Source organism: Rhinatrema bivittatum, chromosome 7 (genome assembly GCF_901001135.1).
Source record: "Rhinatrema bivittatum chromosome 7, aRhiBiv1.1, whole genome shotgun sequence".
Classification (NCBI taxonomy): domain Eukaryota; kingdom Metazoa; phylum Chordata; class Amphibia; order Gymnophiona; family Rhinatrematidae; genus Rhinatrema; species Rhinatrema bivittatum.
The window spans coordinates 102,661,205-102,684,616 of NC_042621.1; the positions used below are offsets into that span (position 1 = coordinate 102,661,205).

Genomic DNA, 23,412 nt, shown 5'->3' on the forward strand with positions numbered 1-23,412 from the left:
GAAAGGTTTACTTTTATATAGGCTCTTGGTTGATCATAGAGCTTGCTTATCCATGAACAAAAGAACTCTCCAAAACCCATTTTCTCCAAAGTACAAAATAGAAACGGCCAGTGCACCATGTCAATGGCAAGAAGAAGGGAATTTATATTTTCCTTTTGGGCCCACCACATAATGTACATAAGACTGCGGACATTATCACCCCCCATTCTCCCAGGGATAAAGCCCACCTGATTCTGATGAATAAGCTGACCAATAACATTGTCTAAACAATCAGCTAAACATTTTGTGAAATTTTTTAGGTTAAGATTTATTAAAGAAATAGGACGATAAGATCCACAAAGTGTAGGATCCCAGCCAGGTTTAGCAATAATGGTAATACCAGCCACATCAGAATCAGGAATAAGGGACCCCCCAGATCTCAAAAAATTAAACACCTTTTGTAAATAAGAACATAAGAAATTGCCATGCTGGGTCAGACCAAGGGTCCATCAAGCCCAGCATCCTGTTTCCAACAGAGGCCAAAAACCAGGCCACAAGAACCTGGCAATTACCCAAACACTAAGAAGAACCCATGCTACTGATGCAATTAATAGCAGTGGCTATTCCCTAAGTATAATTGATTAATAGCCATTAATGGACTTCTCCTTCAAGAACTTATCCAAACCTTTTTTGAACCCAGCTACACTAACTGCACTAACTACCTTCTCTGGCAACAAATTCCAGAGCTTTATTGTGCGTTGAGTGAAAAAGAATTTTCTCCGATTAGTCTTAAATGTGTTACTTGCTAACTTCATGGAATGCCCCCTAGTCCTTCTATTATTCGAAAGTGTAAATAACCGAGTCACATCTACTCGTTCAAGACCTCTCATGATCTTAAAGACCTCTATCATATCCCCCCTCAGCCGTCTCTTCTCCAAGCTGAACAGCCCTAACCTCTTCAGCCTTTCCTCATAGGGGAGCTGTTCCATCCCCTTTATCATTTTGGTTGCCCTTCTCTGTACCTTCTCCATCGCAACTATATCTTTTTTGAGATGCGGCGACCAGAATTGTACACAGTATTCAAGGTGCGGTCTCACCATGGAGCGATACAGAGGCATTATGACATTTTCCGTTCTATTAACCATTCCCTTCCTAATAATTCCTAACATTCTATTTGCTTTTTTGACTGCTGCAGCACACTGAGCCGACGATTTTAAAGTATTATCCACTATGATGCCTAGATCTTTTTCCTGGGTGGTAGCTCCTAACATGGAACCTAACATCGTGTAACTACAGCAAGGGTTATTTTTCCCTATGTGCATCACCTTGCACTTGTCCACATTAAATTTCATCTGCCATTTGGATGCCCAATCTTCCAGTCTTGCAAGGTCCTCCTGTAATGTATCACAGTCTGCCTGTGATTTAACTACTCTGAATAATTTTGTATCATCCGCAAATTTGATAACCTCACTCGTCGTATTCCTTTCCAGATCATTTATATATATATTGAAAAGCACCGGTCCCAATACAGATCCCTGAGGTACTCCACTGTTTACCCTTTTCCACTGAGAATATTGACCATTTAATCCTACTCTCTGTTTCCTGTCTTTTAACCAGTTTGTAATCCACGAAAGGACATCACCTCCTATCCCATGACTTTTTAGTTTTCGTAGAAGCCTCTCATGAGGGACTTTGTCAAACGCCTTCTGAAAATCGAAATACACTACATCTACCGGTTCACCTTTATCCACATGTTTATTAACCCCTTCAAAAAATGAAGCAGATTTGTTAGGCAAGACTTCCCTTGGGTAAATCCATGTTGACTGTGTCCCATTAAATCATGTCTTTCTATATGCTCTACAATTTTGATCTTGAGAATAGTTTCCACTATTTTTCCCGGCACTGAAGTCAGGCTCACTGGTCTATAATTACCCGGATCGCCCCTGGAGCCTTTTTTAAATATTGGGGTTACATTGGCCACCCTCCAGTCTTCAGGTACAATGGATGATTTTAATGATAGGTTACAAATTTTAACTAATAGATCAGAAATTTCATTTTTGAGTTCCTTCAGAACCCTAGGATGCATACCATCCGGTCCAGGTGATTTGCTACTCTTTAGTTTGTCAATCTGGCCTACTACATCTTCCAGGTTCACAGTGATTTCGTTCAGTTCGTCTGAGTCATCACCCCTGAAAACCATCTCCGGAACTGGTATCTCCCCAACATCCTCATTAGTAAACACGGAGGCAAAGAATTCATTTAGTCTTTCTGCAATGGCCTTATCTTCCCTAAGAGCCCCTTTAACCCCTCTGTCATCTAATGGTCCAACCGACTCCCTCACAGGTTTCTTGCTTTGGATATATTTAAAAAAGTTTTTATTATGAGTTTTTGCCTCTATGGCCAACTTCATTTCAAATTCTCTCTTCACCTGTCTTATCAATGTTTTACACTTACCTTGACAATGCTTATGTTTTATCCTATTTTCTTCAGATGGATCCTTCTTCCAATTTTTGAAGGATGTTTTTTTGGCTAAAATAGCCTCTTTCACCTCACCTTTTAACCATGACAGTAATCGTTTTGCCTTCCTTCCACCTTTCTTAATGCGCGGAATACATATGGACTGCGCCTCTAGGATTGTATTTTTAAACAATGTCCAAGCCTGTTGAACACTTTTAACCTTTGCAGCTGCACCTTTCAGTTTTTTTCTATTTTCCTCATTTTATCAAAGTTTCCCTTTTTAAAATTTAGTGTTAGAGCTGCAGATTTACTTATTGTCCCCCTTCCAGTTATTAGTTTAAATTTGATCATGTTATGATCACTGTTGCCAAGTGGCCCCACCACCGTTACTTCTTTCACCAAATCTTGCGTTCCACTAAGAATTAAATCTAAAATAGCTCCCTCTCTTGTAGGTTCCTGAACCAATTGCTCCATGAAGCAGTCATTTATTACATCCAGGAACCTTATGTCTCTAGCAAGTTGTGATGTTACATTTACCCAGTCAATATTGGGGTAATTGAAATCTCCCATTATTATTGCACTGCCAAATTGGTTTGCTTCCCTGATTTCTCTTAGCATTTCATCATCTGTCTGACCATTTTGTCCAGGTGGACGGTAGTATACTCCTATCACTATACTCTTACCCAACACACATGGGATTTCTACCCATATAGATTCTACTGAGCATTTACTCTCTTGTATGATCTTTATCCTGTTGGACTCTATACCCTCCCGGACATAAAGTGCCACACCCCCACCAAGTTGATCCTCCCTATCATTGCGATATAATTTGTACCCTGATATAGCACTGTCCCATTGGTTATCCTCCTTCCACCAAGTCTCTGTGATGCCAATTATGTCAATCTCATAATTTGCTGCTAAACACTCTAACTCTCCCATCTTACTTCTTAGACTTCTGGCATTGGCATACAGACATTTCAAAGTGTGGTTTTTGCTTGTTTTAACAACCTGCTTTTCAGTTGTTTGGGATAATTCGGTAATCATTAGCTTTGGTGATTTTTTACATATAGGCATATGAACTATGTTTGCTTTTGATGGAACCTCTCTGTTGGGATGCCCTAACTCTCCTGTTTCATTAGTATCCTTCAAGGATACATTTCTCCGAACCATGCACTGCTGAGTGACTGTCGGCTTTCCCCCTTGTTCTAGTTTAAAAGCTGCTCTATCTCCTTTTTGAAAGTTAGTGCCAGCAGCTTGGTTCCACTCTGGTTAAGGTGGAGCCTGCCTTTCGGAAAAGTCTCCCCTTTCCCCAAAAGGGGAAACTAAATAAGGTGCAGACTGTAGAATTTAGCGGATAACCCGTCCAGGCCAGGGACCTTTCCTACTTTGAGATTCTTGACGGCTAGAAGAATCTCTGGGCTAGAAATTTCCCAATCCATCTCCTCCCTCATGTCAGAAGTCAGTTGAGGCAAAGGGAGATCTTTAAAATACGCCTCAAGTCACAGCTACAGAGATGGAAGGATTAGTGCTATATAAGTCTCCATAAAATTTAAGAAACCTAGTTTGGATAGCAGAATTATTGGTCAGAAGGTGCCCAGTCTCATCCTTAATTTTTTAAATATGATTTTGGAGGGAGATTTAAATTTATTAGCTAAAATCTTTACAGCTTTTTTACCTCCCTCAAAGTATTCCTGTTTCACTATGTTCAAATGATGGGCTAAACGAGTTACCTCGAGCTGTTTCAAATCCTCGCTAGCACGTGAAAGTAAGGACAATATCCGCTGGTAACCAGTTATAAAATGTTTCCATGAGAGTGACTGAATTTCATGTCTTAAGGTCACATAATCAAGCTCCTATTTCTTGAGGAAAAACGACTCGAGAGATAAGGAGACCATGAACATAGGCCTTCAGACAATCCAAAACAATAAGAGGGGAAGAATCACCAGTGTCTGGCTAAAAAATCATGAATGCTGTTAGATAAGGATTATAATTTTTCTGTAGCTAACAATTAGGACTCATTCAGCCACCAAACTTTCCCCAATCATAATTATCGAAAAAAAATATCCACCCAAATAGGGGCATGATCTGATCAAACTATAGCTTCAACACCTGTTGCAGTAACATAATGAAAAATGGATTTGTCTATAAAAAAATAATAATAACATAAGAACATTTCATACTGGGTCAGACCAAGGGTCCATCAAGCCCAGCATCCTGTTTCCAACAGTGGCCAATCCAGGCCATAAGAACCTGGCAAGTACCCAAAAACTAAGTCTATTCCATGTTACTGTTGCTAGTAATAGCAGTGGCTATTTTCTAAGTCAACTTAATAGCAGGTAATGGACTTCTCCTCCAAGAACTTATCCAATCCTTTTTTTAAACACAGCTACACTAACTGCACTAACCACATCCTCTGGCAATAAATTCCAGAGTTTAATTGTGCATTGAGTAAAAAAGAACTTTCTCCGGTTAGTTTTAAATGTGCCACATGCTAACTTCATGGAGTGCCCCCTAGTCTTTCTATTATCCGAAAGAGTAAATAACCGATTCACATTTACCTGTTCTAGACCTCTCATGATTTTAAACACCTCTATCATATCCCCCCTCAGCCATCTCTTCTCCAAGCTGAAAAGTCCTAACCTCTTTAGTCTTTCTTCATAGGGGAGCTGTTCCATTCCCTTTATCATTTTGGTCGCCCTTCTCTGTACCTTCTCCATTGCAACTATATCTTTTTTGAGATGCAGCAACCAGAACCGTATTGGTCTCACCAAGGAGCGATACAGAGGCATTATGAAATATTCCGTTTTATTCACCATTCCCTTTCTAATAATTCCCAACATTCTGTTTGCTTTTTTGACTGCCACAGCACACTGAACAGACGATTTCAATGTGTTATCCACTATGACGCCTAGATCTCTTTCTTGGGTGGTAGCTCCTAATATGGAACTTAAAATTGTGTAACTATAGCATGGGTTATTTTTCCCTATGTGCATTACCTTGTACTTATCCACATTAAATTTCATCTGCCATTTCGATGCCCACTTTTCCAGTCTCATAAGGTCTTCCTGCAATTTATCACAATCTGCTTGTGATTTAACTACTCTGAACAATTTTGTATCATCTGCAAATTTGATTACCTCACTCGTATTTCTTTCCAGATCATTTATAAATATACTGAAAAGTACGGATCCCAATACAGATCCTTGAGGCACTCCACTGCCAATTCCCTTCCACTGAGAAAATTGTCCATTTAATCCTACTCTCTGTTTCCTATCTTTTAGCCAGTTTGTAATTCACAAAAGGACATCGCCACCTATCCCATGACTTTTTACTTTTCCTAGAAGCCTCTCATGAGGAACTTTGTCAAACGCCTTCTGAAAATCCAAGTATACTACATCTACCGGTTCACCTTTATCCACATGTTTATTAACTCCTTCAAAAAAGTGAAGCAGATTTGTGAGGCAAGAGTTATTTATTTATTTTAGGTTTTTTTATACAGGCATTCATGAACTCGTTCACATCATGTCGGTTTACAGAAAACAGGGGTGCGCATAATACAACCAAAAAACACAAATAACGTGATGTAGAGAAGCAGTTACAATTAACAAGGGCTAATGAACTGGGAATGTAAGAAATAGAAAGAGATAGAGGAGGTTAATTATATACAAATGTACAATATAAATATGCCTTGGGTAAAGCCATGCTGACTTTGCTCCATTAAACCATGTCTTTCTATATGTTCTGTGATTTTGATATTTAGAATACTTTCCATTATTTTTCCTGGCACTGAAGTCAGGCTAACTGGTCTGTTGTTTCCCGGATCGCTCCTGGAGTCCTTTTTAAATATTGGTGTTACATTAGCCACCCTCCAGGTACAATGGATGATTTTAATGATAGGTTACACATTTTTACTAATAGGTCTGAAATTTCATTTTTTAGTTCCTTCAGAACCCTGGGGTGTATACCATCTGGTCCAGGTGATTTACTACTCTTCAGTTTGTCAATCAGGCCTACCACATCTTCTAGGTTCACCGTGATTTGGTTCAGTCCATCTGAATCATTACCCATGAAAACCTTCTCTGGTATGGGTACCTCCCCAACATCCTCTTCAGTAAACACCAAAGCAAAGCAATCATTTAATCTTTCCGCGATGGCCTTATCTTCTCTAAGTGCCCCTTTAACCCCTTGATCATCTAATGGTCCAACTGACTCCCTCACAGTCTTTCTGCTTCGGATATATTTAAAAAAGATTGTACTGTGAGTTTTTGCCTCTACGGCCAACTTCTTTTGAAATTGTCTCTTAGCCCGTCTTATCAATGTCTTACATTTAACTTGCCAAAGTTTATGCATTATCCTATTTTCTTCTGTTGGATCCTTCTTCCAATTTTTGAATGAAGATCTTTTGGCTAAAATAGCTTCTTTCACCTCCCCTTTTAAACATGCTGGTAATCGTTTTGCCTTCTTTCTACCTTTCTTAATGTGTGGAATACATCTGGACTGTGCTTCTAGGATGGTATTTTTTTTTTTTTTTTAACAATGACCATGCCTCTTGCACACTTTTTACCTTTGTAGCTGCTCCTTTCAGTTTTTTTCTAACTATTTTTCTCATTTTATCAAAGTTTGCCTTTTGAAAATTTAGCACTAGAGCCGTGGATTTTCTTACTGTCCCCCTTCCAGTCATTAATTCAAATTTGATCATATTATGAACACTATTGCCAAGCGGCCCCACCACCATTACCTCTCTCACCAAATCTTGTGCTCCACTGAGAATTAGATCTAAAATTGCTCCCTCTCTTGTCAGTTCCTGAACCAATTGCTCCATAAAACTGTCATTTATTCCATCCAGGAACTTTATCTCTTTAGCGTGTCCCGATGATACATTTACCCAGTCAATATTGGGGTATTTGAAATCTAAACACCACACGGGCTGGAACTGCACTCTCAATCAATAATCCAAAACACCACAAGTGCAGAAGAACTTGTCGAATCCAAATGTTTATTATTTTTGCAAAATTCATATGGCAACTCCACTGTCAAAATTTTTATGTATAATTCCAATCACAAGTAGGGGTCCGTGTCGAGGGACCCCTACTTGTGATTGGAATTATACATAAAAATTTTGACAGTGGAGTTGCCATATGAATTTTGCAAAAATAATAAACATTTGGATTCAACAAGTTCTTCTGCACTTGTGGTGTTTTGGGGTAATTGAAATCTCCCATTATTACTGCACTACCAATTTGGTTAGCTTCCCTAATTTCTCTTAGCATTTCACCGTCCGACTCACCATCTTGACCAGATGGACAGTAGTATACTCCTATCACTATAGTCTTCCCCGACACACAAGGGATTTCTACCATAAAGATTTGATTGTGCATTTAGTCTCTTGCAGGATGTTTATCCTGTTGGACTCTATGCCATCCCGGACATAAAGCGCTACACCGCCTCCCGGGTGCTCCTCTCTGTCATTGTGATATCATTTGTACCCCGGTATAGCACTGTCCCATTGGTTGTCCTCCTTCCACCATGTCTCTGAAATGCCAATTAAGTCTATGTCATCATTCACTGCTATTCATTCTATTTCTTCCATCTTACATCTTAGACTTCTGGCATTAACATACAAACATTTCAAAGTTTGTTTTTTGTTTGTATTTTCATTCTGCTTTTTAATTGATAGGGATAAGTTAGAATTTTTTAATCAATCCTTGAGTAGGAATCATGGGGATGAGAGTAAAACGTATAAGAGTGCAACGTTGGATAAAACACCCTCCATATATCAATCAAATGCCAATCATAAGCACTTATAATTGTTCCCTATGAAATTTTGGTAGCGAGGCAGTACTCTGAGAGGTATCAACAGCAGTTGATTTAGCTAAATTAAAGTCTGCCCCAAGTATTAAATGATCTGAACAATTGGAAAGCAAAATCGTATGTAAACTCTAAGGAAAAAACCCTGATTAGGGGCATATATATATTTACCAAGGTGTATAAATTGATATTTATCAAAATTTGCAAAACTAAGTACCTATCCAGAGGATCCTTAACACTTACAGCCCAATTTTAAATGGCCCGCATGCATAAAAAACAGGGGTTACGTGCGCATTTTAAAAGGGGCCCAGCCACGCGTGTAAACCCTGTTACCTGCACAAGAGTCGGGCCTTGGCAAAAGGGCGGTCCGAGGGGCGGGGAGCGGCTGGTGGCGCCAGTTCAGCGGTCATTTGCCGATGTGCCGGGGGATCATGCGCAGACACCCTACTGCTCCTTTGGAGGAGCAAAAGAAATGTAAAAATTGGGGGTACCTAGAATAGGGATAGGGGGCGGATAGGAGAGAGGAAAGGGAAGGAAGGTTAGGGTAGGGAAGTTCTCTCCCAGTCCGATCCTTAATTGGAGCAAACTGGGGAAGCCCCAATCTAGTCGCTGCGCAAATTAGCTAATTTCTACCCCTCTTGCGTGTGCTGCCCTAGATTTTATAGTAACATAGTAATGACGGCAGAAAAAGACCAAAATGAACCATCTAGTTTGCCCAGCAAGCTTCTCAAAGTAGTAACTGCCGCTCCGTGCAGGTTACCCCCATGTTTCTCTTAAGGGTAGAAACTGCCGCTCCGTGCAGGTTAAGCTTTTTTATTTATTCCCATCCTCTAGCTTTTTAGGGATCCACAGTGTTTATCCCATGCCCCTTTGAAATCCTTCACAGTTTTAGTCTTCACCACTTCCTCCGGAAGGGCATTCCAGGCATCCACCACCCTCTCAGTGAAGAAATATTTCCTGACATTGGTTCTCCCTGGAGGAAGACTTTATAACGCATGTTATAAAATTGCGCACACATGGACGCGCTCGCATTTTTTTTTTTTAAATCTACCCCATAGTTTGCAATCAAAATAAAATCCTTAGAAAACATAATACTAACTCCTGTATATTTAGCATTCTTACCACTGGGGGTAAAAAAGGATTGAGAAAATTTAAAGGAATGTAGCAGATGCTCGTACCTGCTTTTTAAGAGAGTTTCTTGAATAAAGACAGATAATGTCGGCCTTAGTGAGTTTTAACTCACAAAATATAATTTCTCTCTTATAGGGGGAATTCAGGCCTTTAGCATTAATAGAGGTTATACGAAAAGAAGACATTTACATTATAATAATCAAAAAAAGATGCAGACAGTGAGACAAAGAAACCTTGGCCTGAGACCCAATGTACGAGGACAAACAACAAGAGGTGCCCCCAGGAAGAATAAGGAGGAGCACATATGAAAGCAAATATCTGCCACAAATGTTATTACAAACAAAAACACAATCCACATTACCAAAAAATATTATTTTTCTTATTTTATCATGTGAAATTTAATCACTCAATAAATCCTACAAATTAAACACAGAAAAATTTTTTTTAGATGTCCGGTGGTCATTTCATAAATGAGCACAGGTCCCATCCAGGTTAACCTGACTCTTATTTTTAATCATGAACAACCCACAGTCCACCTATTTAATTGTATCACTTTAATCGAAACCTTCAAAAATTCTCAAAAACTTCAAAAATCATCCATTAAAATTTTTTTTTTTTTATAATAAGGACAGCTCGCCCCCACTCAATTTCAAACACACAGTTCTGTTACAAGTGGCTAAAAATCATTTTTCATCTTGAACACGACGTGAAAGGAAACACTTAATTGTATCAGCTGAGCACAAGCTATCATAGCTATAGAAAATGACGACGTGAAAGAGCACTTATCTTGCCGTAGAAAAGCACTTAGCTTTAATAGACTAAACAGGAACGCTTGATGGGCAAGTTTCGAAAATTCATTCTTCTTCAGGGGTCACCGCTCACCCACATGTCGTCTCCGTTGATCTCAATCTTTATAGCCTTACTCCAAGATATCAGTCCATGAAAATTTCCTCTCTTCAACTGGCTCGCTCGCAGAGTGAGCACAGCGGGTTTGACAGCCGACGCTCAATTTTTCCAACGTCAGTTCTCGAGCCTGCTGACAGCCACGGGTTCAGAAAACGGACGCCGGCTAAATTGAGCGTCCGTCTTCCAACCAACGGGCCACCGGCCGATTTAAAAAATTTTTTTTTTAAATTTTTGACTTTTTTTTTAAATTTTGGGGCCTCCAACTTAATATTTCTATGATATTAAGTCGGAGGGTGTACAGAAAGCAGTTTTTTCTGCTTTTCTGTACACTTCCCCGGTGCCGGCCGAAATTAATGCCAGCCTTTGGGCAGGCGTTAATTTCTGAAAGTAAAATGTGCAGCTTGGCTGCACATTTTACTTTCTGTATCGTGCGGCAACTAATAGGGCCATCAACATGCATATTTGCATGTTGCGGGCGCTATTAGTTTCGGGGAGGTTGGACGCGCATTTTCGACGTGCTATTACTCCTTACTGTATAAGGGGTAAAGCTAGCGCGTCAAAAACGCGTGTCCAAACCCGGGCTAACAGTGCGCATTGTACTGTATCAGCCCAACAGTAAGTATTCATGGAGATAGCCTGTCAAAAAAAAAAAAAAAGCTACACAACAGAGCTGTGCACCATAAAGGACACAAAAAGAAAATAAGCTGAGGCAAATATCCTGATATAGAAAAAAAAAGTTTCACCCTCGATAAAGAGTTCATGTTATGTCCTTTGCAATCAGAGAGCCTCTAGAGTGTCTCTGTAGTCTGCGGTTTCTTTTCTCTGCGCGTTGCCAAGTCAGGGGCAAAGCTCTCGTGGCAGAGGCAGTAGAAGGCTTCAGTGCCTGCGAGGATCAGATAAATCCACGATCCTTCAGGATAGCAGTGGCATCAGCTGTAGTGCAAATCTTGGAAGATATTCCATCAACAGAGAATGATAGTCCAAAAGGATGGAGCCATCTGTACTTAATATTTTCTTTTCTTAGAAAAGCTGTAACTTCTCTTAATTCTTGTCTGTTTTGTAAAGTGGCCTGGAAGAGATCCGCACCAATAGCTATTTCTTGATCCTCCCAGACCCAAACAGGTTGGGTTTTTTTTTTTAGCAACAGAGGCCACCAGTTCTTTAGTAGAAAAATCATGAAAACATACAATAATGTCTTGCTGACAGTTATTGTTAGGGATGCCAAGTGCTCTACGAGCCTTATCAAGTTTAATAATGGGAGGGCCCCGCTCAGAAGCTTCTAGAAGGGGTGTTGAAAAGATATGTACCGAAACACACAATCAACAACTTGCAGTCAGCATTTTCAGGTGATTCACGAAACCCACAAAAATGCAGATTTCCCCTCCTCGCTCGATTTTCCAGGTCAGCAAGATTTTCTTTAATAGAGAGGTTGTTCTCATGTAAATCAGAGCATACCTCTTTAAGATGTTTGGTGGCTTCTGTCTGAAAATCCATGCGGTTATAGAGCTCGTCCACCCAACGTCCCAGGGAAGCAATTTCCTCTATTTCTGCCATCATACCCTGAAGTTCTTTTTTTTTTATAACAGAGTAGATCCTTCCGTAGGCTGGTAAACCATTCCCTAAATTCCGCACAGGAAGGTATATCTGCCACTGAGCTGGTTAAAATACCATCGTGGTCTAGCGCTTCCTCTGGGCTGTCACCACTGCGATTGTCACCAGGATCTGGAGTGCTGTTTTTTTTAGTAGGACAACTGACGAAAATCCACCAATTTTCATTTTGCAGCCATCGCACAGTCACTGAAGACAGTAGTCGGAACCAAAGAATGAAAAAGGCCAGCAGTAGAGGCTCCACTGAAACCAGATTATCGAGGTAGGGAGAGCAGCTCTGTTTTTAGGCTTCCAACTCCATTGGTGACATCACTTCCTCCCAGTCTCTAGTTTTTTCAGGCATCAATTACTGCAACTCTTCATATAGGCCTTCCTCAGAATACAATCAGACCCTTGCAATTAATTCAAAATGCTGCTGCCTATTTACTTACAGGTATGAATATGCATGACGACATCTCTCCAGTATTACATTCATTGTATTGATTGCCTATTTAATGGCATATTCAATATAAATTTGCCATATTACACAATTTTCTTAATAGAATCTCCTCTCCACGGATCAGTACTACATTGTGAAACTACACCCCTACCAGGACCCTTCGGACCTGGCCCGATATGGGGTTTTTTTTTTCCAACCTGCTTATCTACTGCTTCTGCCCCATTATCCCTGGCCTTCTGAAACGATGCCTTCATCTATGGGCCCAATATTGCACACATTGCTGGCATCGATGATGTCAACGTGGGTGTTGGCATCCAGCAGTGGCATTCCTTACAGTGCTCTTCCTACAGTAGCAGCAATGCAAGGGAAGAAAAGGCAGGAGTGGGCTGGCAGCAGCAATGTGGGAGGAGGCCCAAGCACTTGCAGTCCTCTGCCTGCTGAGGCAGCGGTACCAGGGAGGAGGAATGGCAGGAGCAGAAGAAAGAGAAAATTAAGTTTCTTTTTAGTTTACAGACATGGCTTAAAGATAGCAGCAGCTGAGAAAGAAACCCAGTTTTGTGAAAATTGGTATGTGATCAGACTGACCCGCTTGTATATTTGTTGGTGTCACACGTACATATGCTATAATATTGATTTTCAGAAAGGTTTACAAGGCAATAATGTTAAATAATAGAAAAGATATGTTCCTGATTTGATCCTCTCATCGTGCTATGAGGTATTCTTGCCATTACTACTGCTGCTGCTTTGATCCTTTTATTGTATCATGGGGTATTCTTGCCACTGCAATCCCCACCCCCTCCACTTGAGCAGCTTCAAGGAGAACCCCCCTCCTCCCGGTGCAAACGAGCACCAGTAACGAGGCCTACTCCTGCCTTAGTGTGACATCTAGTGGCCATACAAAGCGCAGCACTAGATACTATAACCTGATATCAATCACAAGGAGAGAGATATATTGAGAGGAGAATGCAGAAAGTACTGGAGACTGCACGATAAATCAATACTTATCTTCAGTAAACCATTTCAATTTACCAAAATAACGTCAAGCTTTGAAGTTATTTTGGAACACTGAAATGGTTGATTCAAGATTTATAATTCATTATACCGACATTTACTTTTATCGCATGAAATAGACATATACCTCCTGCAGAACGCCCATATGGAATAATACAAACAAAATCTTTGTAGGGACTGTTGTATAAGCAATGCAGAATTAAGCAAAATGTGATTTTATCATTAGACTGCAAGGTATCTCGAGTGTTTTTTTGCTAGCCATCATTATAATAAAGGTTGACTGCAGCTTGTATCCAATGGGGAAAAAAAAATTTGAGATAGCTTTTTCACTCCTTTAGCTGTGGTTTGTTTGACAACCATTTCATGTATTGCTTTTCATGGAAGTGGTTTGAAGTGTTCAATCTTTTTGTACTTGTTTGAGATGTGTACTTTGTTTCAGTTTTTTTTTTTTTAACACATAGTGAGCCGGATTTTAATATCTACGCCCGATTTTATAACATGTCCGTGCAGCCGCGCACATGTTATAAAATTCGGGGTCGGCATGCACAAGGGGGGTGCATACTTGTGCATCTTGCACATGCCGAGCCCTAGGGGAGCCCCAATGGCTTTCCCCGTTCCCTCAGAGGCCGCTCCGAAATCGAAGCGGCCTCAGAGGGGAACTTTCCTTCTGCCCCCCCCCCCACCTTCCCCTCCCCTATCTAACCCGCCTCCCAGTCCTACCTAAATCCCCCCCCCACCTTTATTTTGCTATTTACACCTGCCTCTGGGCATGCGTAGGTTGCGTGCGCCGGCCACGGCCGCTGTGCCAGAGGCCTCGGTCCCGCCCCTTTTACAAAGCCCCGGGACATACACACGTCCCTGGGCTTTAGTGCATCGCCGGGCCTATGTAAAATAGGCTCGGCGCGCGTAACCCAGGCGTCTCGCGGCAAAGGAGCGCAACTAAGGGGCCTGCCCCTTAGTGCGCCCCTTTGTGCCAACTTTGTGCCTTCTGAACCTCCCTGGACCCCCGGAACCAAACCCTTCACCTCCTCACTCCCACTCACCCACCATCCTACCACCACCACCATCACCCTGCTCAAAACCCTCACCTTATCCCCACACTCCCTTCACGAAAACACCCCCTTCACCTCCCCAAATTCTCCCCCACCGCAAAATCCAACTCCAGCACGCCTACCCTTGATCTACTCGGCCCTATACCTAGCCCAATATGCAGTCCTTCCCTATTCCAATCCTCAAACACTACACCACATACTCCCACCCCACCACCTCACCATCCTTCACGAACGCCGCAGATCCCTTCTTCCCATCATGTCCTCCCCCTCACACAACTAATTGGCATCACTACCTTCACAATACTTCTCATAAACACTCAATCGATTGTCAAGAAGACAAGCTTACTCAACGACATCCTCACCGATGACTGCCCTGACGACATCTGCGTACTCACGGAAACCTGGCTAAAGGATTCAGACTCTGTTCTCATCAACCAACTACCTACAGATCAATATTGCATATTCTCCATTCCCAGAATAAAAAAAGAGAGGAGGACTTCTGCTCGCTGCCAAAAAAAACATTCAACCTAACCCTCCAGCCCATTCCCCCCTCCCCGCTGTCTCGAAATCGCCCTATTTAAATCTCCAACCCTGCAAATCTGCCTAATCTATGCCCCACCCGGGCTCCTGGAAAAAGACCCATCCCCTCTAATTGAATAAATATCCAAGAACTTGTGCTTACGCACTCCTACCATCATCCTCTGCGACCTAAACCTCCATGTTGACAAGACCCCCCTCTCTCCAGCATGCCACTCCCTACTCACCTCACTACTAGCCCTAGGCTACAAACAAATTATATCTAACCCCACCCACAAGGCAGGCCACACTCTAGACCTCATCTTTACCAACAACAAGATTCAATCTGAACCCCCCCCCTCCTGTCAACCAATTCCCTGGTCTGACCATTTCCGCATTGAAACCACATGCTCCATCAAACTCCCTCCTTCCATCACACCATCCAATGAAACCATTCACTTCCGAAAATCCTGCTCAACGGAAGAGCTTAATCGCTGCCCTCACCGACGAACTAGCCAACTTAGATCTCTCCGATGCAGAATCCGCGCTCTCCTCATGGCATCAGATAACTAGCAACATGGCAAACACCCTCTGCCCTGAACCAACACGAGAAATCAACCCCGCTAATACTAGAAAGAAACCATGGTACTCCCCTGAGCTCAAAGCCATGAAGCGCCATCTCAGAAAACTTGAAAGAAAATGGCGCAAGGAGCATTCCACATCCCTCCAATCTGCCTTCAGATCCTATCTCCATTCCTATAAAGAGGCCACCGACAAAGCCAAAAGGGATTACTATGCCCAGAAGATCCACCATCTCCAATTTAACGCTAAGGCCCTCTTCAATTTTGCTGCTTCCCTCACCAAAACCAATTCCACCCTCCCCCCCGACACAAACCACCCCACTAAATGCGAAGAACTCGCACAATACTTTCACAAAAAAACTGACACTATCATGTCACGCTTCCCCCCCATACAACTAAAACTCTTCCCATTAGTACGCTGAGTAACCCCTTTGTCCCCTCCCACAGCCCCACTACCACACAACTAAGCAACACACCCGCCACCCTCAGTTCATTTGATACCACAACAAAAACTGAGATAGAAACCATTCTCAAAAAAATCAACCCTGCCACCCACCCTACAGATATCATCCCCACCAAAACCCTTCTCTCAATCCCCAACATCATTTCCAAACCTATCACAGATATTATTAATTGCTCAATCTCCTCCGGCTCAGTACCCAGTCTACTCAAGCAAGCCATAATTAAACCCATCCTTAAAAAACCTACCCTGGATCCAACGGACCCAGCCAACTACCACCCAATCTCCAATCTTCCCTTTATCTCGAAAATACTAGAAAAAATCATCAACAGGCAACTCACAACATATCTTGAAGATCACATCTTATTCCCATCTCAATTCGGATTTCGCCATCACCATAGCACTGAAACCCTCCTCACCTCCCTCTCTGATCACATCCTAAAAGCCCTTGACAAAGGTCAATCATATATCCTTGCCCTTCTGGATATCTCCGCAGCCTTTGACTTGGTCCATCACACCCTATTAATTGAGCGACTAAGAGAAATAGGTATAACTGACACCGCTCTCTCCTGGTTCAAATCATACCTTTCCAACAGGCAATACCAAGTAAAAAGCGGGCCTTGCCAATCGAAACCCATCAATCTGTCACAAGGTGTCCCCAAGGCCCCGCCCTCTCCTGCACCCTGTTCAGTATATACCTCTTACCCCTCTGCCAACTGCTTTCAAGTCTCGGCCTCCCGCATTTCATATATGCCGATGATGTTCATATCCTGATTCCTGTAACTGATACCATACCCATGGCCCTAAAAACTTAGGAAACTGCCCTCGCAACAATCAGCACTCTGCTCGCCAACAATTATTTAGCCCTCAATCCCTCCAAAAACGGAGCTCCTCCTCATCTCACCCCCCACCCTCCTCTTCCCCCCTCCACATTCACTCAACAAGTACGAAGCCTTGGTGTCGTCCTTGATAATCACTACAACTTGAAGAAATTCATTAACTCCACTTTGAAAGAGGGCTTCTTCAAGCTCCACACACTCAAAAAACTGAAACCCCTGCTTCACATCAATGATTTCTGCACAGTCCTGCAAGCCACCATTCTTGCCAAGCTCGATTATTGCAATGCCATCCTCCTCGGCCTCCCAAAAAACGCCCTCCGGCCCTTGCAGATGCTCTAAAACTCAGCAGCGCGCATACTCATCAATGCCCACCGAGGGGACCACATCACCCCTGTCCTCAAGCACCTTCATTGGCTGCCTATCAACTCCAGGATCATTTACAAAACACTTACACTCATCCACAAAACCACCTACAATCACGACATGTCCTGGTTCAAAGATCACCTCCGAATCCGCGATCACAACAGACCCACCAGGGCGCAACACCTTGCCACAATGCACACTCCCTCTCCTAAGCTGTCCAAACTCAAATCCACCAGGGCATGTGCCCTCTCCCTAGCCGGACCCGCCCTCTGGAACAAAATGCCTCCTACCCTTCGCTTAGAATCTTGTCATAAAAGATTCAAGCAGAACCTCAAGACCTGGCTCTTCAAACAGGCTTTTACCTAACCCCCCTGCATAATTTCATTATTACCTCCTCTTCGCTCCTTTGAAATATTATTGCATTATTCAATATGCCCCAGCTAGTTCACCTCCTCCTACCCCCTTCCCACCCCCCACTTTATTCCCAGCCACCATTTATTCCAGGTGTACTCCAGTGCACTTTGCCTCCCTCTCTCTGCTTAAGCCCCCATTTATATTACTTGTCGCTATCATACATTGTTACCCACTATTAACTCACATGTCGCAATTTTATTCTCTGTAAAACTTAAATTGTCATTAATCTAATCATGCATTACTGCCTTATATCAACGCTCACTTTGTAATTAGTTCTCTATATAGCCTATTGTTTTACTTGCTCAAGTTTATCATGGTTACCTTTATTAACGTTCACCTTGTAACTCGTTCTATGTAAAGCCTGTTGCTATGTTTAGTTATCTGTGAACCGAGATGATGTTCCCAACGTACCCCGGTATACAAAAACCCTTAAATAAATAAAATAAATTTCTTAGTCATCCAATCAAAAAAGTCAATCAGATTTACTCTAACAGGACCTTCCCTTGGTGAAACCATGCTGCCTCTGGTCCATCAATTCTGCTGCTTGTAGATAGTTCACAATTCTTTCCTTCAGCACATCCTCTGGCAATGAATTCCAGAGCTTGATTGTGCATTGAGTGAAAAAACATTTTTTTCCGATTTGTTTTAAATGTGCTACTTGCTAATTTCATGGAGTGACACCCCCCACCAGTCCTTATATTATCTGAAAGAATAAATAACTGATTCACATTTACTCACTGTAGTCCTCTCATAATTTTATAGACCTCTTATCATATCCCCCCCAGTCGTTTTTTTTTTCCAAACTGAACAGCCCTTACATCTTTACCCTTTCCTCACAGGGGAGCTGTTCCATCCCCTTTATTATTTTAGTCGCCCTTCATTGAACCTTTTTCAATCTAACTATATCTTTTTTGAGATGTGGTCACCAGAAATGCACACAGTGCTCAAGATGAGGTCTTACCATTGAGTGATACAGAGGCATTATGACATTCTCTATTTTATTCATCATTCCTTTACTAATAATTCCTAACTTTCTATTTGCTTTTTTGACCCCTGCAGCACACTGAGCCAATAATGTCAAATGTATTGTCCATAATGACACCTAGATCTTCTTCCTGAGTGGTAACTCCTAATATGGAACCTAACATCGTGTAACTACAATGTGTGTTATTTTTTTCCCTATTTGCATCATCTTGCACTTTTCCATCTGCCACTTGGATGTCCAATCTTCCAATTTTGCAAAGTCCTCCTGCAATTTTTCACAATCTGCTTGTGATTTAACAACTTTAAATCATTTTATGATCTGTAAATCTGATCACCTCACTCATCACTCCTCTTTCTAGATCATTTATAAATATTAAAAAGCACCAAGCCCAGTACTGTTTACCTTTCTCCACTGAGAAAACTGACCATTTAATCCTACACTCTGATTCTGCCCACAAAAGGATATTGCCTTCTATCTCATGATTTTTTAATTTTCTTAGGAGTCTCGCATGAGGGAATTTATGACATGCCTTCTGAAAATCCAAGTACACTATCTCTACCGGCTCACATTTATCTTAGGGCTTATTATCCTAAATTGAACCACTCACAGATATGGATCAAGAAGGTTAGATATCCATATCTACAAATACCAATGAAGCAACCCTGGAATCCTTAGTGCAAACCCTAGTTTGGATGATATTTATTTATTTATTTATTTAAGGTTTTTATATACCGGCATTCGAGATCGCAGTCCCATCATGCTGGTTCACATAAAACAAGGGTGCATCGTGAAACATAAACTAGAACAGTGGTGCGGAAAATGCAGTTACATATAACAGGGTAATTAAAAACTTGGCGGGGAGGAAGAGAAAGGACAGATTATAATTCAAACATGTAAAAACGATAGTGGAGATAATTGATTATAGTGTGGGCGGAGATAAGGAGGCGTGGATGAGATATCAAGCCAAGGTGCAGGATGTAGTTTTAACCATTTTTCAAACGGAAACCAAATTGAATCATATTTGGTTAAATGATCGTGTCTAAATGCTGAGATCTTCTCCATTCCCTTTATTCCCACTAGTTTAGACACAACCAATTGTCTAGAAGGCACCTCACTACGCTTCTACCAGGCTGTCACTACTAGGTGAGCGGCTGTAGCAATAAAGCCTACTAAGCAGAGTGGCGTTGACTGTCTGCTGTCCTCAGCCAGCCACAAAAGCCAAACTCAGGAGTATATTTTATATTATTTTATTTTACTATATCTTTATATTTTAATTATTTATACTTTTATAATGCTTTCTCCCTTGGTCCTAAGTAGCCCTCCCTCATCTCCCTTCTTCTTCTCCCCACCCTTGGTTTTGTTCACAATTGTTATACTCTAAATGGTTTTACAAAAATGTTAATACTTCGTTACCAACCAAGTTTTTTACCCCTGTTCGATGTATTTCTCCTGTGTTTTGATGTAAACCGATGTGATATGATATGTCATGAACGTCGGTATAGAAAAAGGAATAAATGTGTTAGCTTTGTGGACCCTTGAGCGGGTATGAGTGCTGGAACCACCACTGAGGGACGGCCCCAGAGGTCCTCGTTGTCGGAAGGCAGTACAGGACCAGGAGACCCAGCTGGAGCTTCACCTATACCAACCCACATTCCTCTCAGGTTGAGCCCTTGGGTACCGGGGCCGGCAGGACTTAGGCGGGGATCTCCTGGCGATGAGAAGTCCAAGAGGAGAAGCAGCGTCGGGGAGTCTGGATCGAGGCTGGCAGAGGTCAGGAATATGGTGGACAGTCCAAAAGTCAAGGCAGGCGGCAAACAGGCAGTACGAGAAACCAGGCCAGAGGTCAGGGCAGGCAGCAGTCACACAGGAACCAGGAAACAAGCCAAAGGTCAGGACGGACAGCAGACACTCAGAAACCAAGCCGAAGTCGAGACCAAGAAGACAATCCGAGGAGCAAGGAACCAGGAACTGGAGTAGCTGAACCACGGGTACAGGAACTCAGGATCAACGCACTCTACCAGCAGGAACAATGCAGTGAGCTGGGCTGGGCTTAAATAGCCCGAAGAGATGACATCTTCAGGGGCCCCTTTAAGAAGCGGCAAGTGCCGCGTGCGCAAGGAGGAAGTCGGCAGCGTCTGAAACCGCAAGGGAGGAATGCTGTGGCAGGGCCTAGGGGAGAGCTGCCCTGTGCCGCCGAGGAAGGAAGTTGTCGCTGGCGCCTGCCGGGGCAGGTAAAGGAGCCCGGCTGCGGTGACAAAATTTATGTATTACAGGGCACGTCCACCAGATATGATAAAAAGTACCCACAGCTGACAATGCCGCCAACATTTGTTAGAAACAGAGGGGAGCCATCTGGCTATCTTGTCGGGGCAGAGATACCACCTAAATAACATTTTATACCCATTTTCAATCACAGAAAGCATTCATTCCTACGTGCTTTATCCCATTGCCCCCCCCCCCCATGTCCCCCTCCAACGCCTTAAGATGGGGATCTGAATATGAGTCTTCCTCATATAGGATTCTATAAAATTTTAGAGATCAACTTAGGTGGCTTACGAGCTAACATACAAAGTCCTTCAAAGAAGGAAACTCCTATTTAAAGATCTTGTTTGACCACCTCAAAATTAAAAAAATGGAACAGCTGAGCATATGCCAGGAAGTCTTTAGATGTGAGGCCATAAGTAACCTGGAGTTCTGAAAAAAAGGTACAACCTGCCACACCGACCACAACTTCAAAAAAAGTTTTTTTTTTTCCTTTCAAAACTCCAGTACCATTATCTTTCTGCCTTCAAATACATGGGCTTTTCTCCAAACTTGGAGGCCCACACGCTTATATTATATAATTGAATGTCAGCATACAGCTTCTTATTTTAAGGAAAGTTCAGCAACGAGTACCCAAGCTCTCGAAGAGAGTCACTGACTTTCTCAAACCACTTTCAGCGCCCAGATATAGTCTGACTGCTTAGACTGGGGAGGGGGAGCGATTCAACACCAGCAGCTGGAATATCTGCATAAACCTCACCTATGCTTCCGTGTCTCTGAACTCACAGAGCCACAATGCGCGGGGCTTTACATCCCCATGGCAACCGCAGGCCAACAGAGTACACCAGTTACAGGCATCTGTTTATTCCGTCACCGACAGCGCAAGCAGCGAGCCCAGGTTCACCCTCCGGTCCCAGGGCTCGGCGCGGCTCCAGATTGTGCTGCTCTGGTAGCATCTTTTGTGCCTCACCCCATCCGCATCCCTCACCGGCACCTCGGCCTTTCTGCCCCCCTTCCCTCCCCCTCCCCAAAAGCGGGACGGTAGCACGGTGCGCACGTTCACAGCATGGCACTGTACACAGTTATACAACAAATAAGTCTGCCTGCAATAAAGATGGTTACATATTTCTTACCCCCCTGAAGTTATTTTATCTGAGCCCAACAGTTGTTTGTAAACACAAACCTTGCTCGTTCTCTACAGCCAGTAAAACGGGGCTGCCGGCCACTGCCCGCTTTTCAGGCCTGCTGTGCAGTACCTGGTCAGAGCTACCGACCGCTAAAGGTCCGGCTTGGACCCGCCTCTCTCCCACGGTCCTCTTCCTTACACGGGTCGCAGCCTCTCACAGGAGAGCTGGGCTGCGTCCCCGCCCCCTTTCCCATGCTGTGATTGGACGGTACAGGGAGAGGGGTGGGGCACAGCGCACTGCAGAGCCCGGCAGCGGCGCTTTTCTGGGTCTCCCCCGCCCCCACCCGCGCGCCTCTCTCATTCTGTGCCGTGATTGGGTGGCATGGAGTGAGGGGGCGGGGTGGTTCCACAGAGCTCTATAGCAATGGCACACTCGGTTGTACTCCGTCCCCTCGCAGCGGGCTGGGCCGGGACCCGAAATAGGGGCTGCAGGCTGAGACGGATACGGGTACAGAGGAGCAGGTGGAGAGAAAGACAGACAGACGGAGGTACAGGGTGGGGAGCGGGTAAAGACACGGGACAGAGACAAAAGGGGGAAGATAGGGGAGATAGGAGCAAGGGGGGTTAGTCCACAGGGTCTGGGTTGCTCTCCCAGGTCTCACTGTGGACCCTTGCTTTGTTCTTCAGCAACTTGGACTTTACTTAAACAGAAACGTAGAATGTACTGGACTGACCCCCCCCCCCCCCCCCCATCCCTCCTTTCTGCCCATGCCTGTAACCCCTTCCTTGCCCTTTTCCGGCCAGCATCCCCTCCCCTGAACCCAGCCTTCACCACCAGTCCCCCTCCCCCCCACCTATCTCCTTGCACCCCTCAGCTCTTTTTCTGGGCTGACCAGTACCCTGGAGAGTGTGGGTAACATGGCTGGCCAAAGTAATGGGGGTGGGGCATGCTCCTTAGATGACATGACTAGCCAAGTGAGCCGGCAACCACATAAGGGCTAAGAATTGTTTGTTCCACTACAATGGTGGCATATAGTGTGTCCCCCACAATATGCCTCTGAGATTATGTGTGAGAGAGAATGAATGTTTATGTGAGAAAGAGACAGAGGAGAAATTTTGTGCCACCCCCACCACCCTCTAATAATCTGTGGGATAAGAATGGGGAGGGAGCCCCCTACCTCGCCCTGAAAGGCCGGAAGAGAAATTGTTGCTTGTTTACAGCCTGGTGGCTCATTATTGCAGACTGTTTAGACCAGTGGTTCTCAACTTTTTTCTGTCGGGATACAGCTAACAGATGATTCTCACATGCGTGGCACACTGAACACATGATAGTAATAAGGCTAAATAAACACTTTGCATCCACAGGAACCCCAACCCTCAGCAATGGGTATAAAGCAGAACTAGAACATTCCCCTTACAACTCACCATCCAAAAAAGATATTCCATTGTTATCTCAATAACAGCAACACAAACTC

The 23,412-nt window shown here is 43.2% G+C and overlaps 1 protein-coding gene across 1 annotated transcript in view; it reads right to left on the bottom strand.

Moving 5' to 3' along the window:
• ENKD1 (enkurin domain containing 1) overlaps positions 1–22,197 on the bottom strand; it is an 88,036-nt gene extending 65,839 nt beyond the window's left edge. Inside the window, exon 1 of the mRNA XM_029608835.1 lies at positions 21,995–22,197. The gene's annotated coding sequence lies outside the window, so the exon portion shown is untranslated. The remainder of the gene's footprint in view (positions 1–21,994) is intronic.
• Between the last annotated feature and the right edge of the window lie 1,215 nt (positions 22,198–23,412).